The 22631-nt window shown below is 47.6% G+C and overlaps 33 non-coding genes across 33 annotated transcripts in view; all 33 read left to right on the top strand.

The window, feature by feature from the left end:
• The window catches only part of LOC130811724 (5S ribosomal RNA), a 119-nt gene extending 32 nt beyond the window's left edge, over positions 1 to 87 (top strand). The window contains exon 1 of the ribosomal RNA XR_009041350.1: positions 1 to 87. This exon is cut by the window's left edge and continues 32 nt beyond it. This is a non-coding gene — a ribosomal RNA (5S ribosomal RNA).
• Positions 88 to 638: 551 nt separating this feature from the next.
• On the top strand, positions 639 to 757 carry LOC130811799 (5S ribosomal RNA). Its single transcript, XR_009041421.1, has one exon. It is a non-coding gene; the product is annotated as a 5S ribosomal RNA (ribosomal RNA).
• Positions 758 to 1309: 552 nt separating this feature from the next.
• LOC130811723 (5S ribosomal RNA) lies at positions 1310 to 1428 on the top strand. Its single transcript, XR_009041349.1, has one exon. It is a non-coding gene; the product is annotated as a 5S ribosomal RNA (ribosomal RNA).
• Positions 1429 to 1979: 551 nt separating this feature from the next.
• On the top strand, positions 1980 to 2098 carry LOC130811704 (5S ribosomal RNA). The gene has a single exon (XR_009041333.1). It is a non-coding gene; the product is annotated as a 5S ribosomal RNA (ribosomal RNA).
• Positions 2099 to 2648: 550 nt separating this feature from the next.
• LOC130811703 (5S ribosomal RNA) lies at positions 2649 to 2767 on the top strand. Its single transcript, XR_009041332.1, has one exon. It is a non-coding gene; the product is annotated as a 5S ribosomal RNA (ribosomal RNA).
• Positions 2768 to 3971: 1204 nt separating this feature from the next.
• On the top strand, positions 3972 to 4090 carry LOC130811858 (5S ribosomal RNA). The gene has a single exon (XR_009041478.1). It is a non-coding gene; the product is annotated as a 5S ribosomal RNA (ribosomal RNA).
• Positions 4091 to 4640: 550 nt separating this feature from the next.
• LOC130811740 (5S ribosomal RNA) lies at positions 4641 to 4759 on the top strand. The gene has a single exon (XR_009041365.1). It is a non-coding gene; the product is annotated as a 5S ribosomal RNA (ribosomal RNA).
• A 553-nt stretch (positions 4760 to 5312) lies between these two features.
• LOC130811798 (5S ribosomal RNA) lies at positions 5313 to 5431 on the top strand. Its single transcript, XR_009041420.1, has one exon. It is a non-coding gene; the product is annotated as a 5S ribosomal RNA (ribosomal RNA).
• A 552-nt stretch (positions 5432 to 5983) lies between these two features.
• On the top strand, positions 5984 to 6102 carry LOC130811797 (5S ribosomal RNA). Its single transcript, XR_009041419.1, has one exon. It is a non-coding gene; the product is annotated as a 5S ribosomal RNA (ribosomal RNA).
• Positions 6103 to 6653: 551 nt separating this feature from the next.
• On the top strand, positions 6654 to 6772 carry LOC130811780 (5S ribosomal RNA). The gene has a single exon (XR_009041403.1). It is a non-coding gene; the product is annotated as a 5S ribosomal RNA (ribosomal RNA).
• Positions 6773 to 7326: 554 nt separating this feature from the next.
• On the top strand, positions 7327 to 7445 carry LOC130811795 (5S ribosomal RNA). The gene has a single exon (XR_009041417.1). It is a non-coding gene; the product is annotated as a 5S ribosomal RNA (ribosomal RNA).
• Positions 7446 to 7997: 552 nt separating this feature from the next.
• On the top strand, positions 7998 to 8116 carry LOC130811871 (5S ribosomal RNA). The gene has a single exon (XR_009041490.1). It is a non-coding gene; the product is annotated as a 5S ribosomal RNA (ribosomal RNA).
• Positions 8117 to 8667: 551 nt separating this feature from the next.
• Positions 8668 to 8786, top strand: LOC130811739 (5S ribosomal RNA). Its single transcript, XR_009041364.1, has one exon. It is a non-coding gene; the product is annotated as a 5S ribosomal RNA (ribosomal RNA).
• A 552-nt stretch (positions 8787 to 9338) lies between these two features.
• LOC130811794 (5S ribosomal RNA) lies at positions 9339 to 9457 on the top strand. Its single transcript, XR_009041416.1, has one exon. It is a non-coding gene; the product is annotated as a 5S ribosomal RNA (ribosomal RNA).
• Positions 9458 to 10009: 552 nt separating this feature from the next.
• On the top strand, positions 10010 to 10128 carry LOC130811793 (5S ribosomal RNA). The gene has a single exon (XR_009041415.1). It is a non-coding gene; the product is annotated as a 5S ribosomal RNA (ribosomal RNA).
• A 550-nt stretch (positions 10129 to 10678) lies between these two features.
• LOC130811738 (5S ribosomal RNA) lies at positions 10679 to 10797 on the top strand. Its single transcript, XR_009041363.1, has one exon. It is a non-coding gene; the product is annotated as a 5S ribosomal RNA (ribosomal RNA).
• A 553-nt stretch (positions 10798 to 11350) lies between these two features.
• LOC130811792 (5S ribosomal RNA) lies at positions 11351 to 11469 on the top strand. Its single transcript, XR_009041414.1, has one exon. It is a non-coding gene; the product is annotated as a 5S ribosomal RNA (ribosomal RNA).
• Positions 11470 to 12021: 552 nt separating this feature from the next.
• Positions 12022 to 12140, top strand: LOC130811857 (5S ribosomal RNA). The gene has a single exon (XR_009041477.1). It is a non-coding gene; the product is annotated as a 5S ribosomal RNA (ribosomal RNA).
• A 549-nt stretch (positions 12141 to 12689) lies between these two features.
• On the top strand, positions 12690 to 12808 carry LOC130811736 (5S ribosomal RNA). Its single transcript, XR_009041361.1, has one exon. It is a non-coding gene; the product is annotated as a 5S ribosomal RNA (ribosomal RNA).
• A 551-nt stretch (positions 12809 to 13359) lies between these two features.
• Positions 13360 to 13478, top strand: LOC130811869 (5S ribosomal RNA). Its single transcript, XR_009041488.1, has one exon. It is a non-coding gene; the product is annotated as a 5S ribosomal RNA (ribosomal RNA).
• Positions 13479 to 14028: 550 nt separating this feature from the next.
• LOC130811702 (5S ribosomal RNA) lies at positions 14029 to 14147 on the top strand. Its single transcript, XR_009041331.1, has one exon. It is a non-coding gene; the product is annotated as a 5S ribosomal RNA (ribosomal RNA).
• A 554-nt stretch (positions 14148 to 14701) lies between these two features.
• LOC130811902 (5S ribosomal RNA) lies at positions 14702 to 14820 on the top strand. Its single transcript, XR_009041518.1, has one exon. It is a non-coding gene; the product is annotated as a 5S ribosomal RNA (ribosomal RNA).
• A 548-nt stretch (positions 14821 to 15368) lies between these two features.
• On the top strand, positions 15369 to 15487 carry LOC130811791 (5S ribosomal RNA). The gene has a single exon (XR_009041413.1). It is a non-coding gene; the product is annotated as a 5S ribosomal RNA (ribosomal RNA).
• Positions 15488 to 16040: 553 nt separating this feature from the next.
• LOC130811771 (5S ribosomal RNA) lies at positions 16041 to 16159 on the top strand. The gene has a single exon (XR_009041394.1). It is a non-coding gene; the product is annotated as a 5S ribosomal RNA (ribosomal RNA).
• Positions 16160 to 16711: 552 nt separating this feature from the next.
• LOC130811868 (5S ribosomal RNA) lies at positions 16712 to 16830 on the top strand. The gene has a single exon (XR_009041487.1). It is a non-coding gene; the product is annotated as a 5S ribosomal RNA (ribosomal RNA).
• A 551-nt stretch (positions 16831 to 17381) lies between these two features.
• LOC130811900 (5S ribosomal RNA) lies at positions 17382 to 17500 on the top strand. Its single transcript, XR_009041516.1, has one exon. It is a non-coding gene; the product is annotated as a 5S ribosomal RNA (ribosomal RNA).
• A 548-nt stretch (positions 17501 to 18048) lies between these two features.
• On the top strand, positions 18049 to 18167 carry LOC130811790 (5S ribosomal RNA). The gene has a single exon (XR_009041412.1). It is a non-coding gene; the product is annotated as a 5S ribosomal RNA (ribosomal RNA).
• Positions 18168 to 18720: 553 nt separating this feature from the next.
• On the top strand, positions 18721 to 18839 carry LOC130811770 (5S ribosomal RNA). Its single transcript, XR_009041393.1, has one exon. It is a non-coding gene; the product is annotated as a 5S ribosomal RNA (ribosomal RNA).
• Positions 18840 to 19390: 551 nt separating this feature from the next.
• LOC130811867 (5S ribosomal RNA) lies at positions 19391 to 19509 on the top strand. The gene has a single exon (XR_009041486.1). It is a non-coding gene; the product is annotated as a 5S ribosomal RNA (ribosomal RNA).
• Positions 19510 to 20059: 550 nt separating this feature from the next.
• LOC130811899 (5S ribosomal RNA) lies at positions 20060 to 20178 on the top strand. Its single transcript, XR_009041515.1, has one exon. It is a non-coding gene; the product is annotated as a 5S ribosomal RNA (ribosomal RNA).
• Positions 20179 to 20726: 548 nt separating this feature from the next.
• Positions 20727 to 20845, top strand: LOC130811789 (5S ribosomal RNA). Its single transcript, XR_009041411.1, has one exon. It is a non-coding gene; the product is annotated as a 5S ribosomal RNA (ribosomal RNA).
• Positions 20846 to 21398: 553 nt separating this feature from the next.
• LOC130811769 (5S ribosomal RNA) lies at positions 21399 to 21517 on the top strand. Its single transcript, XR_009041392.1, has one exon. It is a non-coding gene; the product is annotated as a 5S ribosomal RNA (ribosomal RNA).
• Positions 21518 to 22069: 552 nt separating this feature from the next.
• Positions 22070 to 22188, top strand: LOC130811865 (5S ribosomal RNA). Its single transcript, XR_009041484.1, has one exon. It is a non-coding gene; the product is annotated as a 5S ribosomal RNA (ribosomal RNA).
• Positions 22189 to 22631: the final 443 nt, after the last annotated feature.

Below are 22631 nucleotides of genomic sequence, written 5' to 3'. Positions count from 1 at the left end.
TCCCATCAGAACTCCGCAGCTAAGCGTGCTTGGGCGAGAGTAGTACTAGGATGGGTGACCACCTGGGAAGTCCTCGTGTTGCACCCCTTTTTCCGTTCTTTTTTTTTTTTTAATTTTTTTTTTTTGTTTCCGCTACACTTGAGCAAGAGCCATTTCAGTGATTATGGTAATATAATCCTCGGAAGTAATTTTATTTATAAAATTATAACTCGCAACCGGGTCCCGACCTCGAATTCACGGGCACTCGAAAGGTACGACCCGTTGAGGCGGGTCGATGCGCATGCGAACGAATTGTTCGAAAGAGGCGTGCATCGGTGCGTTCGTGTAAGCGGAAATTGCACCGGATCCCGTCGGAACTCCCCGCGGAAGCGTGCCCGGCGTGGATGGCCTATTGATTTCCAAGTGTTGCGCGGATTTCTTAAATACTTCGTCGTTTTTTTGTTGCGAGTTCACCTGGCTTTTACAGCCGGCGGACTCTTTTGTGAATCGGACAATACCGATAGGGTGAAAAACAGTATTTGGGAAGAAGAAGGCTCGAAATAAGGGGTCTCGATTGCGAATTTACGAGCTTCGGAATGCTCTGGTTTTTACTTTTGGGCGGCAACGCGCATGTAATCAAATTGTTACGGTGAATGAACGGGTGCGATCATACCAGCACTAATGCACCGGATCCCATCAGAACCCCGCAGTTAAGCGTGCTTGGGCGAGAGTAGTACTAGGATGGGTGACCACCTGGGAAGTCCTCGTGTTGCACCCCTTTTTCCGTTCTTTTTTTTTTTATTATTTTTTTTTTTTTGTTTCCGCTACACTTGAGCAAGAGCCATTTCAGTGATTATGGTAATATAATCCTCGGAAATAATTTTATTTATAAAATTATAACTCGCAACCGGGTCCCGACCTCGAATTCACGGGCACTCGAAAGGTAGGACCCGTTGAGGCGGGTCGATGCGCATGCGAACGAACTGTTCGAAAGAGGCGTGCATCGGTGCGTTCGTGTAAGCGGAAATTGCACCGGATCCCGTCGGAACTCCCCGCGGAAGCGTGCCCGGCGTGGATGGCCTATTGATTTCCAAGTGTTGCGCGGATTTCTTAAATACTTCGTCGTTTTTTTGTTGCGAGTTCACCTGGCTTTTGCAGCGGGCGGACTCTTTTGTGAATCGAACAATACCGATAGGGTGAAAAACAGTATTTGGGAAGAAGAAGGCTCGAAATAAGGGGTCTCGATTGCGAATTTACGAGCTTCGGAATGCTCTGGTTTTTACTTTTGGGCGGCAACGCGCATGTAATCAAATTGTTACGGTGAATGAACGGGTGCGATCATACCAGCACTAATGCACCGGATCCCATCAGAACTCCGCAGCTAAGCGTGCTTGGGCGAGAGTAGTACTAGGATGGGTGACCACCTGGGAAGTCCTCGTGTTGCACCCCTTTTTCCGTTCTTTTTTTTTTTTTAATTTTTTTTTTTGTTTCCGCTACACTTGAGCAAGAGCCATTTCAGTGATTATGGTAATATAATCCTCGGAAGTAATTTTATTTATAAAATTATAACTCGCAACCGGGTCCCGACCTCGAATTCACGGGCACTCGAAAGGTACGACCCGTTGAGGCGGGTCGATGCGCATGCGAACGAATTGTTCGAAAGAGGCGTGCATCGGTGCGTTCGTGTAAGCGGAAATTGCACCGGATCCCGTCGGAACTCCCCGCGGAAGCGTGCCCGGCGTGGATGGCCTATTGATTTCCAAGTGTTGCACGGATTTCTTAAATACTTCGTCGTTTTTTTGTTGCGAGTTCACCTGGCTTTTACAGCCGGCGGACTCTTTTGTGAATCGGACAATACCGATAGGGTGAAAAACAGTATTTGGGAAGAAGAAGGCTCGAAATAAGGGGTCTCGATTGCGAATTTACGAGCTTCGGAATGCTCTGGTTTTTTACTTTTGGGCGGCAACGCGCATGTAATCAAATTGTTACGGTGAATGAACGGGTGCGATCATACCAGCACTAATGCACCGGATCCCATCAGAACTCCGCAGTTAAGCGTGCTTGGGCGAGAGTAGTACTAGGATGGGTGACCACCTGGGAAGTCCTCGTGTTGCACCCCTTTTTCCGTTCTTTTTTTTTTTTTAATTTTTTTTTTGTTTCCGCTACACTTGAGCAAGAGCCATTTCAGTGATTATGGTAATATAATCCTTGGAAGTAATTTTATTTATAAAATTATAACTCGCAACCGGGTCCCGACCTCGAATTCACGGGCACTCGAAAGGTACGACCCGTTGAGGCGGGTCGATGCGCATGCGAACGAACTATTCGAAAGAGGCGTGCATCGGTGCGTTCGTGTAAGCGGAAATTGCACCGGATCCCGTCGGAACTCCCCGCGGAAGCGTGCCCGGCGTGGATGGCCTCTTGATTTCCAAGTGTGGCGCGGATTTCTTAAATATTTCGTCGTTTTTTTGTTGCGAGTTCACCTGGCTTTTACAGCCGGCGGATTCTTTTGTGAATCGGACAATACCGATAGGGTGAAAAACAGTATTTGGGAAGAAGAAGGCTCGAAATAAGGGGTCTCGATTGCGAATTTACGAGCTTCGGAATGCTCTGGTTTTTTACTTTTGGGCGGCAACGCGCATGTAATCAAATTGTTACGGTGAATGAACGGGTGCGATCATACCAGCACTAATGCACCGGATCCCATCAGAACTCCGCAGTTAAGCGTGCTTGGGCGAGAGTAGTACTAGGATGGGTGACCACCTGGGAAGTCCTCGTGTTGCACCCCTTTTTCCGTTCTTTTTTTTTTATTATTATTTTTTTTTTTGTTTCCGCTACACTTGAGCAAGAGCCATTTCAGTGATTATGGTAATATAATCCTTGGAAGTAATTTTATTTATAAAATTATAACTCGCAACCGGGTCCCGACCTCGAATTCACGGGCACTCGAAAGGTAGGACCCGTTGAGGCGGGTCGATGCGCATGCGAACGAAATGTTCGAAAGAGGCGTGCATCGGTGCGTTCGTGTAAGCGGAAATTGCACCGGATCCCGTCGGAACGCCCCGCGGAAGCGTGCCCGGCGTGGATGGCCTATTGATTTCCAAGTGTGGCGCGGATTTCTTAAATACTTCGTCGTTTTTTTGTTGCGAGTTCACCTGGCTTTTACAGCCGGCGGACTCTTTTGTGAATCGGACAATACCGATAGGGTGAAAAACAGTATTTGGGAAGAAGAAGGCTCGAAATAAGGGGTCTCGATTGCGAATTTACGAGCTTCGGAATGCTCTGGTTTTTTACTTTTGGGCGGCAACGCGCATGTAATCAAATTGTTACGGTGAATGAACGGGTGCGATCATACCAGCACTAATGCACCGGATCTTGGGCGATGTTGGGCGAGAGTAGCACTAGGATGGGTGACCTCCTGGGAAGTCCTCGTGTTGCACCCCTTTTTCCGTTCTTTTTTTTTTTTAATTTTTTTTTTGTTTCCGCTACACTTGAGCAAGAGCCATTTCAGTGATTATGGTAATATAATCCTTGGAAGTAATTTTATTTATAAAATTATAACTCGCAACCGGGTCCCGACCTCGAATTCACGAGCACTCGAAAGTTAGGACCCGTTGAGGCGGGTCGATGCGCATGCGAACGAACTGTTCGAAAGAGGCGTGCATCGGTGCGTTCGTATAAGCGGAAATTGCACCGGATCCCGTCGGAACTCCCCGCGGAAGCGTGCCCGGCGTGGATGGCCTCTTGATTTCCAAGTGTTGCGCGGATTTCTTAAATACTTCGTCGTTTTTTTGTTGCGAGTTCACCTGGCTTTTACAGCCGGCGGACTCTTTTGTGAATCGGACAATACCGATAGGGTGAAAAACAGTATTTGGGAAGAAGAAGGCTCGAAATAAGGGGTCTCGGTTGCGAATTTACGAGCTTCGGAATGCTCTGGTTTTTTACTTTTGGGCGGCAACGCGCATGTAATCAAATTGTTACGGTGAATGAACGGGTGCGATCATACCAGTACTAATGCACCGGATCCCATCAGAACCCCGCAGTTAAGCGTGCTTGGGCGAGAGTAGTACTAGGATGGGTGACCACCTGGGAAGTCCTCGTGTTGCACCCCTTTTTCCGTTCTTTTTTTTTTTATTATTTTTTTTTTTGTTTCCGCTACACTTGAGCAAGAGCCATTTCAGTGATTATGGTAATATAATCCTCGGAAGTAATTTTATTTATAAAATTATAACTCGCAACCGGGTCCCGACCTCGAATTCACGGGCACTCGAAAGGTAGGACCCGTTGAGGCGGGTCGATGCGCATGCGAACGAACTGTTCGAAAGAGGCGTGCATCGGTGCGTTCGTGTAAGCGGAAATTGCACCGGATCCCGTCGGAACTCCCCGCGGAAGCGTGCCCGGCGTGGATGGCCTATTGATTTCCAAGTGTTGCGCGGATTTCTTAAATACTTCGTCGTTTTTTTGTTGCGAGTTCACCTGGCTTTTACAGCCGGCGGACTCTTTTGTGAATCGGACAATACCGATAGGGTGAAAAACAGTATTTGGGAAGAAGAAGGCTCGAAATAAGGGGTCTCGATTGCGAATTTACGAGCTTCGGAATGCTCTGGTTTTTACTTTTGGGCGGCAACGCGCATGTAATCAAATTGTTACGGTGAATGAACGGGTGCGATCATACCAGCACTAATGCACCGGATCCCATCAGAACTCCGCAGTTAAACGTGCTTGGGCGAGAGTAGTACTAGGATGGGTGACCACCTGGGAAGTCCTCGTGTTGCACCCCTTTTTCCGTTCTTTTTTTTTTATTATTTTTTTTTTTTTTGTTTCCGCTACACTTGAGCAAGAGCCATTTCAGTGATTATGGTAATATAATCCTCGGAAGTAATTTTATTTATAAAATTATAACTCGCAACCGGGTCCCGACCTCGAATTCACGGGCACTCGAAAGGTAGGACCCGTTGAGGCGGGTCGATGCGCATGCGAACGAACTGTTCGAAAGAGGCGTGCATCGGTGCGTTCGTGTAAGCGGAAATTGCACCGGATCCCGTCGGAACTCCCCGCGGAAGCGTGCCCGGCGTGGATGGCCTCTTGATTTCCAAGTGTTGCGCGGATTTCTTAAATACTTCGTCGTTTTTTTGTTGCGAGTTCACCTGGCTTTTACAGCCGGCGGACTCTTTTGTGAATCGGACAATACCGATAGGGTGAAAAACAGTATTTGGGAAGAAGAAGGCTCGAAATAAGGGGTCTCGGTTGCGAATTTACGAGCTTCGGAATGCTCTGGTTTTTTACTTTTGGGCGGCAACGCGCATGTAATCAAATTGTTACAGTGAATGAACGGGTGCGATCATACCAGCACTAATGCACCGGATCCCATCAGAACCCCGCAGTTAAGCGTGCTTGGGCGAGAGTAGTACTAGGATGGGTGACCACCTGGGAAGTCCTCGTGTTGCACCCCTTTTTCCGTTCTTTTTTTTTTTATTATTTTTTTTTTTTGTTTCCGCTACACTTGAGCAAGAGCCATTTCAGTGATTATGGTAATATAATCCTCGGAAGTAATTTTATTTATAAAATTATAACTCGCAACCGGGTCCCGACCTTGAATTCACGGGCACTCGAAAGGTAGGACCCGTTGAGGCGGGTCGATGCGCATGCGAACGAACTGTTCGAAAGAGGCGTGCATCGGTGCGTTCGTGTAAGCGGAAATTGCACCGGATCCCGTCGGAACTCCCCGCGGAAGCGTGCCCGGCGTGGATGGCCTCTTGATTTCCAAGTGTTGCGCGGATTTCTTAAATACTTCGTCGTTTTTTTGTTGCGAGTTCACCTGGCTTTTACAGCCGGCGGACTCTTTTGTGAATCGGACAATACCGATAGGGTGAAAAACAGTATTTGGGAAGAAGAAGGCTCGAAATAAGGGGTCTCGGTTGCGAATTTACGAGCTTCGGAATGCTCTGGTTTTTTACTTTTGGGCGGCAACGCGCATGTAATCAAATTGTTACGGTGAATGAACGGGTGCGATCATACCAGCACTAATGCACCGGATCCCATCAGAACCCCGCAGTTAAGCGTGCTTGGGCGAGAGTAGTACTAGGATGGGTGACCACCTGGGAAGTCCTCGTGTTGCACCCCTTTTTCCGTTCTTTTTTTTTTTATTATTTTTTTTTTTTGTTTCCGCTACACTTGAGCAAGAGCCATTTCAGTGATTATGGTAATATAATCCTCGGAAGTAATTTTATTTATAAAATTATAACTCGCAACCGGGTCCCGACCTCGAATTCACGGGCACTCGAAAGGTAGGACCCGTTGAGGCGGGTCGATGCGCATGCGAACGAACTGTTCGAAAGAGGCGTGCATCGGTGCGTTCGTGTAAGCGGAAATTGCACCGGATCCCGTCGGAACTCCCCGCGGAAGCGTGCCCGGCGTGGATGGCCTCTTGATTTCCAAGTGTTGCGCGGATTTCTTAAATACTTCGTCGTTTTTTTGTTGCGAGTTCACCTGGCTTTTACAGCCGGCGGACTCTTTTGTGAATCGGACAATACCGATAGGGTGAAAAACAGTATTTGGGAAGAAGAAGGCTCGAAATAAGGGGTCTCGATTGCGAATTTACGAGCTTCGGAATGCTCTGGTTTTTACTTTTGGGCGGCAACGCGCATGTAATCAAATTGTTACGGTGAATGAACGGGTGCGATCATACCAGCACTAATGCACCGGATCCCATCAGAACTCCGCAGTTAAACGTGCTTGGGCGAGAGTAGTACTAGGATGGGTGACCACCTGGGAAGTCCTCGTGTTGCACCTCTTTTTCCGTTCTTTTTTTTTTATTATTTTTTTTTTTTTTGGTTTCCGCTACACTTGAGCAAGAGCCATTTCAGTGATTATGGTAATATAATCCTCGGAAGTAATTTTATTTATAAAATTATAACTCGCAACCGGGTCCCGACCTCGAATTCACGGGCACTCGAAAGGTAGGACCCGTTGAGGCGGGTCGATGCGCATGCGAACGAACTGTTCGAAAGAGGTGTGCATCGGTGCGTTCGTGTAAGCGGAAATTGCACCGGATCCCGTCGGAACTCCCCGCGGAAGCGTGCCCGGCGTGGATGGCCTCTTGATTTCCAAGTGTTGCGCGGATTTCTTAAATACTTCGTCGTTTTTTTGTTGCGAGTTCACCTGGCTTTTACAGCCGGCGGACTCTTTTGTGAATCGGACAATACCGATAGGGTGAAAAACAGTATTTGGGAAGAAGAAGGCTCGAAATAAGGGGTCTCGGTTGCGAATTTACGAGCTTCGGAATGCTCTGGTTTTTTACTTTTGGGCGGCAACGCGCATGTAATCAAATTGTTACGGTGAATGAACGGGTGCGATCATACCAGCACTAATGCACCGGATCCCATCAGAACCCCGCAGTTAAGCGTGCTTGGGCGAGAGTAGTACTAGGATGGGTGACCACCTGGGAAGTCCTCGTGTTGCACCCCTTTTTCCGTTCTTTTTTTTTTTATTATTTTTTTTTTTTGTTTCCGCTACACTTGAGCAAGAGCCATTTCAGTGATTATGGTAATATAATCCTCGGAAGTAATTTTATTTATAAAATTATAACTCGCAACCGGGTCCCGACCTCGAATTCACGGGCACTCGAAAGGTAGGACCCGTTGAGGCGGGTCGATGCGCATGCGAACGAACTGTTCGAAAGAGGCGTGCATCGGTGCGTTCGTGTAAGCGGAAATTGTACCGGATCCCGTCGGAACTCCCCGCGGAAGCGTGCCCGGCGTGGATGGCCTCTTGATTTCCAAGTGTTGCGCGGATTTCTTAAATACTTCGTCGTTTTTTTGTTGCGAGTTCACCTGGCTTTTACAGCCGGCGGACTCTTTTGTGAATCGGACAATACCGATAGGGTGAAAAACAGTATTTGGGAAGAAGAAGGCTCGAAATAAGGGGTCTCGGTTGCGAATTTACGAGCTTCGGAATGCTCTGGTTTTTTACTTTTGGGCGGCAACGCGCATGTAATCAAATTGTTACGGTGAATGAACGGGTGCGATCATACCAGCACTAATGCACCGGATCCCATCAGAACCCCGCAGTTAAGCGTGCTTGGGCGAGAGTAGTACTAGGATAGGTGACCACCTGGGAAGTCCTCGTGTTGCACCCCTTTTTCCGTTCTTTTTTTTTTTATTATTTTTTTTTTTTGTTTCCGCTACACTTGAGCAAGAGCCATTTCAGTGATTATGGTAATATAATCCTCGGAAGTAATTTTATTTATAAAATTATAACTCGCAACCGGGTCCCGACCTCGAATTCACGGGCACTCGAAAGGTAGGACCCGTTGAGGCGGGTCGATGCGCATGCGAACGAACTGTTCGATAGAGGCGTGCATCGGTGCGTTCGTGTAAGCGGAAATTGCACCGGATCCCGTCGGAACTCCCCGCGGAAGCGTGCCCGGCGTGGATGGCCTATTGATTTCCAAGTGTTGCGCGGATTTCTTAAATACTTCGTCGTTTTTTTGTTGCGAGTTCACCTGGCTTTTACAGCCGGCGGACTCTTTTGTGAATCGGACAATACCGATAGGGTGAAAAACAGTATTTGGGAAGAAGAAGGCTCGAAATAAGGGGTCTCGATTGCGAATTTACGAGCTTCGGAATGCTCTGGTTTTTACTTTTGGGCGGCAACGCGCATGTAATCAAATTGTTACGGTGAATGAACGGGTGCGATCATACCAGCACTAATGCACCGGATCCCATCAGAACTCCGCAGTTAAACGTGCTTGGGCGAGAGTAGTACTAGGATGGGTGACCACCTGGGAAGTCCTCGTGTTGCACCCCTTTTTCCGTTCTTTTTTTTTTATTATTTTTTTTTTTTTTGTTTCCGCTACACTTGAGCAAGAGCCATTTCAGTGATTATGGTAATATAATCCTCGGAAGTAATTTTATTTATAAAATTATAACTCGCAACCGGGTCCCGACCTCGAATTCACGAGCACTCGAAAGTTAGGACCCGTTGAGGCGGGTCGATGCGCATGCGAACGAACTGTTCGAAAGAGGCGTGCATCGGTGCGTTCGTGTAAGCGGAAATTGCACCGGATCCCGTCGGAACTCCCCGCGGAAGCGTGCCCGGCGTGGATGGCCTATTGATTTCCAAGTGTTGCGCGGATTTCTTAAATACTTCGTCGTTTTTTTGTTGCGAGTTCACCTGGCTTTCACAGCCGGCGGACTCTTTTGTGAATCGGACAATACCGATAGGGTGAAAAACAGTATTTGGGAAGAAGAAGGCTCGAAATAAGGGGTCTCGATTGCGAATTTACGAGCTTCGGAATGCTCTGGTTTTTACTTTTGGGCGGCAACGCGCATGTAATCAAATTGTTACGGTGAATGAACGGGTGCGATCATACCAGCACTAATGCACCGGATCCCATCAGAACCCCGCAGTTAAGCGTGCTTGGGCGAGAGTAGTACTAGGATGGGTGACCACCTGGGAAGTCCTCGTGTTGCACCCCTTTTTCCGTTCTTTTTTTTTTTATTATTTTTTTTTTTTGTTTCCGCTACACTTGAGCAAGAGCCATTTCAGTGATTATGGTAATATAATCCTCGGAAGTAATTTTATTTATAAAATTATAACTTGCAACCGGGTCCCGACCTCGAATTCACGGGCACTCGAAAGGTAGGACCCGTTGAGGCGGGTCGATGCGCATGCGAACGAACTGTTCGAAAGAGGCGTGCATCGGTGCGTTCGTGTAAGCGGAAATTGCACCGGATCCCGTCGGAACTCCCCGCGGAAGCGTGCCCGGCGTGGATGGCCTCTTGATTTCCAAGTGTTGCGCGGATTTCTTAAATACTTCGTCGTTTTTTTGTTGCGAGTTCACCTGGCTTTTACAGCCGGCGGACTCTTTTGTGAATCGGACAATACCGATAGGGTGAAAAACAGTATTTGGGAAGAAGAAGGCTCGAAATAAGGGGTCTCGGTTGCGAATTTACGAGCTTCGGAATGCTCTGGTTTTTTACTTTTGGGCGGCAACGCGCATGTAATCAAATTGTTACGGTGAATGAACGGGTGCGATCATACCAGCACTAATGCACCGGATCCCATCAGAACCCCGCAGTTAAGCGTGCTTGGGCGAGAGTAGTACTAGGATGGGTGACCACCTGGGAAGTCCTCGTGTTGCACCCCTTTTTCCGTTCTTTTTTTTTTATTATTATTTTTTTTTGTTTCCGCTACACTTGAGCAAGAGCCATTTCAGTGATTATGGTAATATAATCCTCGGAAGTAATTTTATTTATAAAATTATAACTCGCAACCGGGTCCCGACCTCGAATTCACGGGCACTCGAAAGGTAGGACCCGTTGAGGCGGGTCGATTCGCATGCGAACGAACTGTTCGAAAGAGGCGTGCGTCGGTGCGTTCGTGTAAGCGGAAATTGCACCGGATCCCGTCGGAACTCCCCGCGGAAGCGTGCCCGGCGTGGATGGCCTATTGATTTCCAAGTGTTGCGCGGATTTCTTAAATACTTCGTCGTTTTTTTGTTGCGAGTTCACCTGGCTTTTACAGCCGGCGGACTCTTTTGTGAATCGGACAATACCGATAGGGTGAAAAACAGTATTTGGGAAGAAGAAGGCTCGAAATAAGGGGTCTCGATTGCGAATTTACGAGCTTCGGAATGCTCTGGTTTTTACTTTTGGGCGGCAACGCGCATGTAATCAAATTGTTACGGTGAATGAACGGGTGCGATCATACCAGCACTAATGCACCGGATCCCATCAGAACTCCGCAGTTAAACGTGCTTGGGCGAGAGTAGTACTAGGATGGGTGACCACCTGGGAAGTCCTCGTGTTGCACCCCTTTTTCCGTTCTTTTTTTTTTATTATTATTTTTTTTTTTGTTTCCGCTACACTTGAGCAAGAGCCATTTCAGTGATTATGGTAATATAATCCTCGGAAGTAATTTTATTTATAAAATTATAACTCGCAACCGGGTCCCGACCTCGAATTCACGGGCACTCGAAAGGTAGGACCCGTTGAGGCGGGTCGATGCGCATGCGAACGAACTGTTCGAAAGAGGTGTGCATCGGTGCGTTCGTGTAACCGGAAATTGCACCGGATCCCGTCGGAACTCCCCGCGGAAGCGTGCCCGGCGTGGATGGCCTCTTGATTTCCAAGTGTTGCGCGGATTTCTTAAATACTTCGTCGTTTTTTTGTTGCGAGTTCACCTGGCTTTTACAGCCGGCGGACTCTTTTGTGAATCGGACAATACCGATAGGGTGAAAAACAGTATTTGGGAAGAAGAAGGCTCGAAATAAGGGGTCTCGGTTGCGAATTTACGAGCTTCGGAATGCTCTGGTTTTTTACTTTTGGGCGGCAACGCGCATGTAATCAAATTGTTACGGTGAATGAACGGGTGCGATCATACCAGCACTAATGCACCGGATCCCATCAGAACCCCGCAGTTAAGCGTGCTTGGGCGAGAGTAGTACTAGGATGGGTGACCACCTGGGAAGTCCTCGTGTTGCACCCCTTTTTCCGTTCTTTTTTTTTTTATTATTTTTTTTTTTTGTTTCCGCTACACTTGAGCAAGAGCCATTTCAGTGATTATGGTAATATAATCCTCGGAAGTAATTTTATTTATAAAATTATAACTCGCAACCGGGTCCCGACCTCGAATTCACGGGCACTCGAAAGGTAGGACCCGTTGAGGCGGGTCGATGCGCATGCGAACGAACTGTTCGAAAGAGGCGTGCATCGGTGCGTTCGTGTAAGCGGAAATTGTACCGGATCCCGTCGGAACTCCCCGCGGAAGCGTGCCCGGCGTGGATGGCCTCTTGATTTCCAAGTGTTGCGCGGATTTCTTAAATACTTCGTCGTTTTTTTGTTGCGAGTTCACCTGGCTTTTACAGCCGGCGGACTCTTTTGTGAATCGGACAATACCGATAGGGTGAAAAACAGTATTTGGGAAGAAGAAGGCTCGAAATAAGGGGTCTCGGTTGCGAATTTACGAGCTTCGGAATGCTCTGGTTTTTTACTTTTGGGCGGCAACGCGCATGTAATCAAATTGTTACGGTGAATGAACGGGTGCGATCATACCAGCACTAATGCACCGGATCCCATCAGAACCCCGCAGTTAAGTGTGCTTGGGCGAGAGTAGTACTAGGATGGGTGACCACCTGGGAAGTCCTCGTGTTGCACCCCTTTTTCCGTTCTTTTTTTTTTTATTATTTTTTTTTTGTTTCCGCTACACTTGAGCAAGAGCCATTTCAGTGATTATGGTAATATAATCCTCGGAAGTAATTTTATTTATAAAATTATAACTCGCAACCGGGTCCCGACCTCGAATTCACGGGCACTCGAAAGGTAGGACCCGATGAGGCGGGTCGATGCGCATGCGAACGAACTGTTCGATAGAGGCGTGCATCGGTGCGTTCGTGTAAGCGGAAATTGCACCGGATCCCGTCGGAACTCCCCGCGGAAGCGTGCCCGGCGTGGATGGCCTATTGATTTCCAAGTGTTGCGCGGATTTCTTAAATACTTCGTCGTTTTTTTGTTGCGAGTTCACCTGGCTTTTACAGCCGGCGGACTCTTTTGTGAATCGGACAATACCGATAGGGTGAAAAACAGTATTTGGGAAGAAGAAGGCTCGAAATAAGGGGTCTCGATTGCGAATTTACGAGCTTCGGAATGCTCTGGTTTTTACTTTTGGGCGGCAACGCGCATGTAATCAAATTGTTACGGTGAATGAACGGGTGCGATCATACCAGCACTAATGCACCGGATCCCATCAGAACTCCGCAGTTAAACGTGCTTGGGCGAGAGTAGTACTAGGATGGGTGACCACCTGGGAAGTCCTCGTGTTGCACCCCTTTTTCCGTTCTTTTTTTTTTATTATTTTTTTTTTTTGTTTCCGCTACACTTGAGCAAGAGCCATTTCAGTGATTATGGTAATATAATCCTCGGAAGTAATTTTATTTATAAAATTATAACTCGCAACCGGGTCCCGACCTCGAATTCACGAGCACTCGAAAGTTAGGACCCGTTGAGGCGGGTCGATGCGCATGCGAACGAACTGTTCGAAAGAGGCGTGCATCGGTGCGTTCGTGTAAGCGGAAATTGCACCGGATCCCGTCGGAACTCCCCGCGGAAGCGTGCCCGGCGTGGATGGCCTATTGATTTCCAAGTGTTGCGCGGATTTCTTAAATACTTCGTCGTTTTTTTGTTGCGAGTTCACCTGGCTTTTACAGCCGGCGGACTCTTTTGTGAATCGGACAATACCGATAGGGTGAAAAACAGTATTTGGGAAGAAGAAGGCTCGAAATAAGGGGTCTCGGTTGCGAATTTACGAGCTTCGGAATGCTCTGGTTTTTTACTTTTGGGCGGCAACGCGCATGTAATCAAATTGTTACGGTGAATGAACGGGTGCGATCATACCAGCACCAATGCACCCGATCCCATCAGAACTCCGCAGTTAAGCGTGCTTGGGCGAGAGTAGTACTAGGATGGGTGACCACCTGGGAAGTCCTCGTGTTGCACCCCTTTTTCCGTTCTTTTTTTTTTTTTAATTTTTTTTTTGTTTCCGCTACACTTGAGCAAGAGCCATTTCAGTGATTATGGTAATATAATCCTTGGAAGTAATTTTATTTATAAAATTATAACTCGCAACCGGGTCCCGACCTCGAATTCACGGGCACTCGAAAGGTAGGACCCGTTGAGGCGGGTCGATGCGCATGCGAACGAACTATTCGAAAGAGGCGTGCATCGGTGCGTTCGTGTAAGCGGAAATTGCACCGGATCCCGTCGGAACTCCCCGCGGAAGCGTGCCCGGCGTGGATGGCCTCTTGATTTCCATGTGTGGCGCGGATTTCTTAAATATTTCGTCGTTTTTTTGTTGCGAGTTCACCTGGCTTTTACAGCCGGCGGATTCTTTTGTGAATCGGACAATACCGATAGGGTGAAAAACAGTATTTGGGAAGAAGAAGGCTCGAAATAAGAGGTCTCGATTGCGAATTTACGAGCTTCGGAATGCTCTGGTTTTTTACTTTTGGGCGGCAACGCGCATGTAATCAAATTGTTACGGTGAATGAACGGGTGCGATCATACCAGCACTAATGCACCGGATCCCATCAGAACTCCGCAGTTAAGCGTGCTTGGGCGAGAGTAGTACTAGGATGGGTGACCACCTGGGAAGTCCTCGTGTTGCACCCCTTTTTCCGTTCTTTTTTTTTTATTATTATTTTTTTTTTTTGTTTCCGCTACACTTGAGCAAGAGCCATTTCAGTGATTATGGTAATATAATCCTTGGAAGTAATTTTATTTATAAAATTATAACTCGCAACCGGGTCCCGACCTCGAATTCACGGGCACTCGAAAGGTAGGACCCGTTGAGGCGGGTCGATGCGCATGCGAACGAATTGTTCGAAAGAGGCGTGCATCGGTGCGTTCGTGTAAGCGGAAATTGCACCGGATCCCGTCGGAACTCCCCGCGGAAGCGTGCCCGGCGTGGATGGCCTATTGATTTCCAAGTGTGGCGCGGATTTCTTAAATATTTCGTCGTTTTTTTGTTGCGAGTTCACCTGGCTTTTACAGCCGGCGGACTCTTTTGTGAATCGGACAATACCGATAGGGTGAAAAACAGAATTTGGGAAGAAGAAGGCTCGAAATAAGGGGTCTCGATTGCGAATTTACGAGCTTCGGAATGCTCTGGTTTTTTACTTTTGGGCGGCAACGCGCATGTAATCAAATTGTTACGGTGAATGAACGGGTGCGATCATACCAGCACTAATGCACCGGATCCCATCAGAACTCCGCAGTTAAGCGATGTTGGGCGAGAGTAGTACTAGGATGGGTGACCTCCTGGGAAGTCCTCGTGTTGCACCCCTTTTTCCGTTCTGTTTTTTTTTTAATTTTTTTTTTGTTTCCGCTACACTTGAGCAAGAGCCATTTCAGTGATTATGGTAATATAATCCTTGGAAGTAATTTTATTTATAAAATTATAACTCGCAACCGGGTCCCGACCTCGAATTCACGAGCACTCGAAAGTTAGGACCCGTTGAGGCGGGTCGATGCGCATGCGAACGAACTGTTCGAAAGAGGCGTGCATCGGTGCGTTCGTGTAAGCGGAAATTGCACCGGATCCCGTCGGAACTCCCCGCGGAAGCGTGCCCGGCGTGGATGGCCTATTGATTTCCAAGTGTTGCGCGGATTTCTTAAATACTTCGTCGTTTTTTTGTTGCGAGTTCACCTGGCTTTTACAGCCGGCGGACTCTTTTGTGAATCGGACAATACCGATAGGGTGAAAAACAGTATTTGGGAAGAAGAAGGCTCGAAATAAGGGGTCTCGATTGCGAATTTACGAGCTTCGGAATGCTCTGGTTTTTACTTTTGGGCGGCAACGCGCATGTAATCAAATTGTTACGGTGAATGAACGGGTGCGATCATACCAGCACTAATGCACCGGATCCCATCAGAACCCCGCAGTTAAGCGTGCTTGGGCGAGAGTAGTACTAGGATGGGTGACCACCTGGGAAGTCCTCGTGTTGCACCCCTTTTTTCGTTCTTTTTTTTTTTATTATTTTTTTTTTTTTGTTTCCGCTACACTTGAGCAAGAGCCATTTCAGTGATTATGGTAATATAATCCTCGGAAGTAATTTTATTTATAAAATTATAACTCGCAACCGGGTCCCGACCTCGAATTCACGGGCACTCGAAAGGTAGGACCCGTTGAGGCGGGTCGATGCGCATGCGAACGAACTGTTCGAAAGAGGCGTGCATCGGTGCGTTCGTGTAAGCGGAAATTGCACCGGATCCCGTCGGAACTCCCCGCGGAAGCGTGCCCGGCGTGGATGGCCTATTGATTTCCAAGTGTTGCGCGGATTTCTTAAATACTTCGTCGTTTTTTTGTTGCGAGTTCACCTGGCTTTTACAGCCGGCGGACTCTTTTGTGAATCGGACAATACCGATAGGGTGAAAAACAGTATTTGGGAAGAAGAAGGCTCGAAATAAGGGGTCTCGATTGCGAATTTACGAGCTTCGGAATGCTCTGGTTTTTTACTTTTGGGCGGAAACGCGCATGTAATCAAATTGTTACGGTGAATGAACGGGTGCGATCATACCAGCACTAATGCACCGGATCCCATCAGAACTCTGCAGTTAAGCGTGCTTGGGCGAGAGTAGTACTAGGATGGGTGACCTCCTGGGAAGTCCTCGTGTTGCACCCCTTTTTCCGTTCTTTTTTTTTTTTTAATTTTTTTTTTTTGTTTCCGCTACACTTGAGCAAGAGCCATTTCAGTGATTATGGTAATATAATCCTTGGAAGTAATTTTATTTATAAAATTATAACTCGCAACCGGGTCCCGACCTCGAATTCACGGGCACTCGAAAGTTAGGACCCATTGAGGCGGGTCGATGCGCATGCGAACGAATTGTTCGAAAGAGGCGTGCATCGGTGCGTTCGTGTAAGCGGAAATTGCACCGGATCCCGTCGGAACTCCCCGCGGAAGCGTGCCCGGCGTGGATGGCCTATTGATTTCCAAGTGTGGCGCGGATTTCTTAAATATTTCGTCGTTTTTTTGTTGCGAGTTCACCTGGCTTTTACAGCCGGCGGACTCTTTTGTGAATCGGACAATACCGATAGGGTGAAAAACAGTATTTGGGAAGAAGAAGGCTCGAAATAAGGGGTCTCGATTGCGAATTTACGAGCTTCGGAATGCTCTGGTTTTTTACTTTTGGGCGGCAACGCGCATGTAATCAAATTGTTACGGTGAATGAACGGGTGCGATCATACCAGCACCAATGCACCCGATCCCATCAGAACTCCGCAGTTAAGCGTGCTTGGGCGAGAGTAGTACTAGGATGGGTGACCACCTGGGAAGTCCTCGTGTTGCACCCCTTTTTCCGTTCTTTTTTTTTTTTTAATTTTTTTTTTTGTTTCCGCTACACTTGAGCAAGAGCCATTTCAGTGATTATGGTAATATAATCCTTGGAAGTAATTTTATTTATAAAATTATAACTCGCAACCGGGTCCCGACCTCGAATTCACGGGCACTCGAAAGGTAGGACCCGTTGAGGCGGGTCGATGCGCATGCGAACGAATTGTTCGAAAGAGGCGTGCATCGGTGCGTTCGTGTAAGCGGAAATTGCACCGGATCCCGTCGGAACTCCCCGCGGAAGCGTGCCCGGCGTGGATGGCCTATTGATTTCCAAGTGTGGCGCGGATTTCTTAAATATTTCGTCGTTTTTTTGTTGCGAGTTCACCTGGCTTTTACAGCCGGCGGACTCTTTTGTGAATCGGACAATACCGATAGGGTGAAAAACAGAATTTGGGAAGAAGAAGGCTCGAAATAAGGGGTCTCGATTGCGAATTTACGAGCTTCGGAATGCTCTGGTTTTTTACTTTTGGGCGGCAACGCGCATGTAATCAAATTGTTACGGTGAATGAACGGGTGCGATCATACCAGCACTAATGCACCGGATCCCATCAGAACTCCGCAGTTAAGCGATGTTGGGCGAGAGTAGTACTAGGATGGGTGACCTCCTGGGAAGTCCTCGTGTTGCACCCCTTTTTCCGTTCTGTTTTTTTTTTAATTTTTTTTTTGTTTCCGCTACACTTGAGCAAGAGCCATTTCAGTGATTATGGTAATATAATCCTTGGAAGTAATTTTATTTATAAAATTATAACTCGCAACCGGGTCCCGACCTCGAATTCACGAGCACTCGAAAGTTAGGACCCGTTGAGGCGGGTCGATGCGCATGCGAACGAACTGTTCGAAAGAGGCGTGCATCGGTGCGTTCGTGTAAGCGGAAATTGCACCGGATCCCGTCGGAACTCCCCGCGGAAGCGTGCCCGGCGTGGATGGCCTATTGATTTCCAAGTGTTGCGCGGATTTCTTAAATACTTCGTCGTTTTTTTGTTGCGAGTTCACCTGGCTTTTACAGCCGGCGGACTCTTTTGTGAATCGGACAATACCGATAGGGTGAAAAACAGTATTTGGGAAGAAGAAGGCTCGAAATAAGGGGTCTCGATTGCGAATTTACGAGCTTCGGAATGCTCTGGTTTTTACTTTTGGGCGGCAACGCGCATGTAATCAAATTGTTACGGTGAATGAACGGGTGCGATCATACCAGCACTAATGCACCGGATCCCATCAGAACCCCGCAGTTAAGCGTGCTTGGGCGAGAGTAGTACTAGGATGGGTGACCACCTGGGAAGTCCTCGTGTTGCACCCCTTTTTCCGTTCTTTTTTTTTTTATTATTTTTTTTTTTTTGTTTCCGCTACACTTGAGCAAGAGCCATTTCAGTGATTATGGTAATATAATCCTCGGAAGTAATTTTATTTATAAAATTATAACTCGCAACCGGGTCCCGACCTCGAATTCACGGGCACTCGAAAGGTAGGACCCGTTGAGGCGGGTCGATGCGCATGCGAACGAACTGTTCGAAAGAGGCGTGCATCGGTGCGTTCGTGTAAGCGGAAATTGCACCGGATCCCGTCGGAACTCCCCGCGGAAGCGTGCCCGGCGTGGATGGCCTATTGATTTCCAAGTGTTGCGCGGATTTCTTAAATACTTCGTCGTTTTTTTGTTGCGAGTTCACCTGGCTTTTACAGCCGGCGGACTCTTTTGTGAATCGGACAATACCGATAGGGTGAAAAACAGTATTTGGGAAGAAGAAGGCTCGAAATAAGGGGTCTCGATTGCGAATTTACGAGCTTCGGAATGCTCTGGTTTTTTACTTTTGGGCGGCAACGCGCATGTAATCAAATTGTTACGGTGAATGAACGGGTGCGATCATACCAGCACTAATGCACCGGATCCCATCAGAACTCTGCAGTTAAGCGTGCTTGGGCGAGAGTAGTACTAGGATGGGTGACCTCCTGGGAAGTCCTCGTGTTGCACCCCTTTTTCCGTTCTTTTTTTTTTTTTAATTTTTTTTTTTGTTTCCGCTACACTTGAGCAAGAGCCATTTCAGTGATTATGGTAATATAATCCTTGGAAGTAATTTTATTTATAAAATTATAACTCGCAACCGGGTCCCGACCTCGAATTCACGGGCACTCGAAAGTTAGGACCCATTGAGGCGGGTCGATGCGCATGCGAACGAATTGTTCGAAAGAGGCGTGCATCGGTGCGTTCGTGTAAGCGGAAATTGCACCGGATCCCGTCGGAACTCCCCGCGGAAGCGTGCCCGGCGTGGATGGCCTATTGATTTCCAAGTGTGGCGCGGATTTCTTAAATATTTCGTCGTTTTTTTGTTGCGAGTTCACCTGGCTTTTACAGCCGGCGGACTCTTTTGTGAATCGGACAATACCGATAGGGTGAAAAACAGTATTTGGGAAGAAGAAGGCTCGAAATAAGGGGTCTCGATTGCGAATTTACGAGCTTCGGAATGCTCTGGTTTTTTACTTTTGGGCGGCAACGCGCATGTAATCAAATTGTTACGGTGAATGAACGGGTGCGATCATACCAGCACCAATGCACCCGATCCCATCAGAACTCCGCAGTTAAGCGTGCTTGGGCGAGAGTAGTACTAGGATGGGTGACCACCTGGGAAGTCCTCGTGTTGCACCCCTTTTTCCGTTCTTTTTTTTTTTTTAATTTTTTTTTTGTTTCCGCTACACTTGAGCAAGAGCCATTTCAGTGATTATGGTAATATAATCCTTGGAAGTAATTTTATTTATAAAATTATAACTCGCAACCGGGTCCCGACCTCGAATTCACGGGCACTCGAAAGGTAGGACCCGTTGAGGCGGGTCGATGCGCATGCGAACGAATTGTTCGAAAGAGGCGTGCATCGGTGCGTTCGTGTAAGCGGAAATTGCACCGGATCCCGTCGGAACTCCCCGCGGAAGCGTGCCCGGCGTGGATGGCCTATTGATTTCCAAGTGTGGCGCGGATTTCTTAAATATTTCGTCGTTTTTTTGTTGCGAGTTCACCTGGCTTTTACAGCCGGCGGACTCTTTTGTGAATCGGACAATACCGATAGGGTGAAAAACAGAATTTGGGAAGAAGAAGGCTCGAAATAAGGGGTCTCGATTGCGAATTTACGAGCTTCGGAATGCTCTGGTTTTTTACTTTTGGGCGGCAACGCGCATGTAATCAAATTGTTACGGTGAATGAACGGGTGCGATCATACCAGCACTAATGCACCGGATCCCATCAGAACTCCGCAGTTAAGCGATGTTGGGCGAGAGTAGTACTAGGATGGGTGACCTCCTGGGAAGTCCTCGTGTTGCACCCCTTTTTCCGTTCTGTTTTTTTTTTAATTTTTTTTTTGTTTCCGCTACACTTGAGCAAGAGCCATTTCAGTGATTATGGTAATATAATCCTTGGAAGTAATTTTATTTATAAAATTATAACTCGCAACCGGGTCCCGACCTCGAATTCACGAGCACTCGAAAGTTAGGACCCGTTGAGGCGGGTCGATGCGCATGCGAACGAACTGTTCGAAAGAGGCGTGCATCGGTGCGTTCGTGTAAGCGGAAATTGCACCGGATCCCGTCGGAACTCCCCGCGGAAGCGTGCCCGGCGTGGATGGCCTATTGATTTCCAAGTGTTGCGCGGATTTCTTAAATACTTCGTCGTTTTTTTGTTGCGAGTTCACCTGGCTTTTACAGCCGGCGGACTCTTTTGTGAATCGGACAATACCGATAGGGTGAAAAACAGTATTTGGGAAGAAGAAGGCTCGAAATAAGGGGTCTCGATTGCGAATTTACGAGCTTCGGAATGCTCTGGTTTTTACTTTTGGGCGGCAACGCGCATGTAATCAAATTGTTACGGTGAATGAACGGGTGCGATCATACCAGCACTAATGCACCGGATCCCATCAGAACCCCGCAGTTAAGCGTGCTTGGGCGAGAGTAGTACTAGGATGGGTGACCACCTGGGAAGTCCTCGTGTTGCACCCCTTTTTCCGTTCTTTTTTTTTTTATTATTTTTTTTTTTTTGTTTCCGCTACACTTGAGCAAGAGCCATTTCAGTGATTATGGTAATATAATCCTCGGAAGTAATTTTATTTATAAAATTATAACTCGCAACCGGGTCCCGACCTCGAATTCACGGGCACTCGAAAGGTAGGACCCGTTGAGGCGGGTCGATGCGCATGCGAACGAACTGTTCGAAAGAGGCGTGCATCGGTGCGTTCGTGTAAGCGGAAATTGCACCGGATCCCGTCGGAACTCCCCGCGGAAGCGTGCCCGGCGTGGATGGCCTATTGATTTCCAAGTGTTGCGCGGATTTCTTAAATACTTCGTCGTTTTTTTGTTGCGAGTTCACCTGGCTTTTACAGCCGGCGGACTCTTTTGTGAATCGGACAATACCGATAGGGTGAAAAACAGTATTTGGGAAGAAGAAGGCTCGAAATAAGGGGTCTCGATTGCGAATTTACGAGCTTCGGAATGCTCTGGTTTTTTACTTTTGGGCGGCAACGCGCATGTAATCAAATTGTTACGGTGAATGAACGGGTGCGATCATACCAGCACTAATGCACCGGATCCCATCAGAACTCTGCAGTTAAGCGTGCTTGGGCGAGAGTAGTACTAGGATGGGTGACCTCCTGGGAAGTCCTCGTGTTGCACCCCTTTTTCCGTTCTTTTTTTTTTTTTAATTTTTTTTTTTTGTTTCCGCTACACTTGAGCAAGAGCCATTTCAGTGATTATGGTAATATAATCCTTGGAAGTAATTTTATTTATAAAATTATAACTCGCAACCGGGTCCCGACCTCGAATTCACGGGCACTCGAAAGTTAGGACCCATTGAGGCGGGTCGATGCGCATGCGAACGAATTGTTCGAAAGAGGCGTGCATCGGTGCGTTCGTGTAAGCGGAAATTGCACCGGATCCCGTCGGAACTCCCCGCGGAAGCGTGCCCGGCGTGGATGGCCTATTGATTTCCAAGTGTGGCGCGGATTTCTTAAATATTTCGTCGTTTTTTTGTTGCGAGTTCACCTGGCTTTTACAGCCGGCGGACTCTTTTGTGAATCGGACAATACCGATAGGGTGAAAAACAGTATTTGGGAAGAAGAAGGCTCGAAATAAGGGGTCTCGATTGCGAATTTACGAGCTTCGGAATGCTCTGGTTTTTTACTTTTGGGCGGCAACGCGCATGTAATCAAATTGTTACGGTGAATGAACGGGTGCGATCATACCAGCACCAATGCACCCGATCCCATCAGAACTCCGCAGTTAAGCGTGCTTGGGCGAGAGTAGTACTAGGATGGGTGACCACCTGGGAAGTCCTCGTGTTGCACCCCTTTTTCCGTTCTTTTTTTTTTTTTAATTTTTTTTTTGTTTCCGCTACACTTGAGCAAGAGCCATTTCAGTGATTATGGTAATATAATCCTTGGAAGTAATTTTATTTATAAAATTATAACTCGCAACCGGGTCCCGACCTCGAATTCACGGGCACTCGAAAGGTAGGACCCGTTGAGGCGGGTCGATGCGCATGCGAACGAATTGTTCGAAAGAGGCGTGCATCGGTGCGTTCGTGTAAGCGGAAATTGCACCGGATCCCGTCGGAACTCCCCGCGGAAGCGTGCCCGGCGTGGATGGCCTATTGATTTCCAAGTGTGGCGCGGATTTCTTAAATATTTCGTCGTTTTTTTGTTGCGAGTTCACCTGGCTTTTACAGCCGGCGGACTCTTTTGTGAATCGGACAATACCGATAGGGTGAAAAACAGAATTTGGGAAGAAGAAG

This window comes from Amaranthus tricolor, chromosome 4, assembly GCF_026212465.1.
Source record: "Amaranthus tricolor cultivar Red isolate AtriRed21 chromosome 4, ASM2621246v1, whole genome shotgun sequence".
In the NCBI taxonomy this organism is placed as follows: domain Eukaryota; kingdom Viridiplantae; phylum Streptophyta; class Magnoliopsida; order Caryophyllales; family Amaranthaceae; genus Amaranthus; species Amaranthus tricolor.
This window is presented reverse-complemented; position numbering and strand designations above follow the sequence as displayed.